We start from the raw sequence: 2586 nt of genomic DNA, 5'->3' as shown, positions 1-2586 counted from the left end.
TATATATATATATATGCATGCATATTTAATGACTTGCAAGCATGCAACAGTTTAAACTAGCAAATGTGAAATGTAACCTTGCTAAGTTGTACATGAGTAAGAATTGTAAGATCTTAAATTAATTGAATCTGTGATTTGATTTTAGTAATTTAATCTGAGAGTGATGATAAATTAAATTTTACCTTTACATAATTTGGTGTTCCTGGTCAAAAATAGCTGGCCTTTTAAAAACTGCTTGTAAATCTCTCTATGCTATATTATCAACAAATCTTGGGTTCAGTCTTTTTTTGTCTGCATGTTTTCTTTCAATTAGAACAGGTTTTCCATTTGTTTTTGGAACTGATTAGTCGTAGGCCTGAGCTTATGTACCTTAGGTTTTGAGTGAAAAAAGCATTATTTGTGGATAATTTTGGCAATGTTAACTCAAAAACTGATGTGCATAAGCTCAGACCAAAAAGGGCTCTGATCAGTCAGTTCCAAAAAGAAATGCAGAATTTTGCATTTGTCTTGAGCTCTACAACACAGCTACAACACTATAGCTTGCTAACATGATACTGGGTGGAAATCCAGTTTTCTCTTTTTTTTCTTGTCTTGTAATTGCATTACTGGAAGGGTTATGGAAAAGTCCACATTTATTGGACCAAAGAGTATTGGAATACTGATAATGGATGCATTAATTCTGCAGTATTCATACATTAACATTATGTATTTACATATTATATAATAGGTTATAAAAGTCTATTTTGTCTTCTGTAGCACCAAATTCACCCAGTGGGCATTTTGGTAGTTTATTTTGAAAAGCTGTTTTCTATGTAGGTAATAGTCATGCATGCTTGTACAGCTCCTTAGTCTTTGAGTGGGGAAAGACCAAGTCTTTGAAACCTATCAAGGTTTCATTCAAATGTGACACTGTTCTACTTTTGTGCAAGTTTACATTTAAAAAGTATATAGTGCCTAATAAACAGTAACATTTTAATGAGTTCTCTCTGTGTGTTCCAGGCTTTTGGTGTCATTTAGTACTGAAGAGGAAAATGACAGCGCCCTTTTATACAATCTCTTGTGTGTGAGGAATGTTTAGTGAAGATTTTTAGTCTTTTTTTTTTTTCTTTTTTTTTATTTTTTTTAAATGTATGTTTTACGTCATTTTGTTACTTTTTATACATGCATTTTTTTGGATCCCAATAAATTATTTTATACCGTTTTATTGAAGTTGTATTACTGATTGTTTCAGAATGAGGTAGTATTGTACAAGTATGTTTAATTTAAGTGAAAAGCTTCTCTGGCAGTTTTAATCGGAGTATGTTTTAGCCTAAATTTAGAGGGGTTATTAAACAAAATGTTAAACTGTTAAAGTCAGTAGTTTAAGTTACAAAAATGTTCATGCTGATAATTTTAGGGGGAAATAAGCCATTAGAAAAAGTTTTACCCGTTGTTGTGGTGAATTTTGTCTATGTTGCCCTGGTTATAATTTAGAAATATTGGCAACTTATTGCTGCATTATGCCAATCAGAATCAACTAAAGTTTGTCAAGACAAACTTTGAAGTTGGCTTGAGAAAGCATATTTAGTTTGAAATAAAGCTTGACGTTTTAAGGTTTTTAGTTTGAAGTACTAAGGTTTTAAGGCCATGCCGTCTATCAACAGTATGGATGAAATGACAGAAAATTAATACTCTTATGGTTGCTATTTGGCTGCTATGCAGTTACTTAGGTGTTCTGGGTGATTGCTAGTGTATTATTTGGTGGTTTTATTCATATTTTATTCTATGTCCGTTGTAGAGGACGCCAGGACTAAGTTAAAAAAAAAGAAAGAAAATAGGCATGTATAGGGAAAACCAATGTTTTCGTTCACCAATCAGTTTTTAGGTTTTCATCAAATGATATTCGCTTTAACTCTGATTCTGGCAAAATATCAGTGCTGGTACTACTAGATCAGGGGTGGGCAAACTTGGCCCTTCCAGGCCACTTTCCTTCAGAGGTTAGTGCCAACCCCAATCAAACACACCTGAACCAGCTAATCATTGTCTTCAAGAGTACTAGAAAGCTACAGGCAGGTGAGTCATATCAGGGTTGGATCAAATCTGCAGGAAGGGCCAAGTTTGCCCATTACTGTACTAGATCTTAGTGCTGCGCTTGACACTAGATCATAAGTGTTGGGGAGTAACTAGTTACATGTAATGGCGTTATGTAATTTAATTACAAAATAAATGTAACTAATCAGTTACAGCTACTAAGAAAACGTGTAATTAGTTACTTATGAAAATGTTAACGATTACAAAAGGGATTACATTTGAATATTTACACACATCCACATACAGATTTAATTAATTTCTTTCCCAAATTGCACTGACTACTCTAAAATATGAGACATACGGCCCTATGATTTCGCGATGTGGAAAACACAGACTGGTTTGTAGAATCCAGTCATAAAAACAGAATTCCTATAATGCGGAATGTCACAGAATATGCCACATTTTGGATGAATAGATCAAAAGTAGGTCAGTACACTTGAATCAAAACGTGATATGGACTAGTGTCTGTGAATATTAAGCCGCAAAAAGACAATATATGAATCCTGCACGTTCTGC

General features: G+C 33.5%; 1 long non-coding RNA gene across 1 annotated transcript in view; it reads left to right on the top strand.

Moving 5' to 3' along the window:
- LOC107667960 (uncharacterized) overlaps positions 1–1132 on the top strand; it is a 4270-nt gene extending 3138 nt beyond the window's left edge. Inside the window, exon 5 of the long non-coding RNA XR_001631840.1 lies at positions 1000–1132. This is a non-coding gene — a long non-coding RNA (uncharacterized LOC107667960). The remainder of the gene's footprint in view (positions 1–999) is intronic.
- Positions 1133–2586: the final 1454 nt, after the last annotated feature.

Source organism: Sinocyclocheilus anshuiensis, unplaced genomic scaffold, assembly GCF_001515605.1.
Source record: "Sinocyclocheilus anshuiensis isolate Anshui unplaced genomic scaffold, SAMN03320099.WGS_v1.1 scaffold2229, whole genome shotgun sequence".
Classification (NCBI taxonomy): Eukaryota; Metazoa; Chordata; class Actinopteri; order Cypriniformes; family Cyprinidae; genus Sinocyclocheilus; species Sinocyclocheilus anshuiensis.
This window is presented reverse-complemented; position numbering and strand designations above follow the sequence as displayed.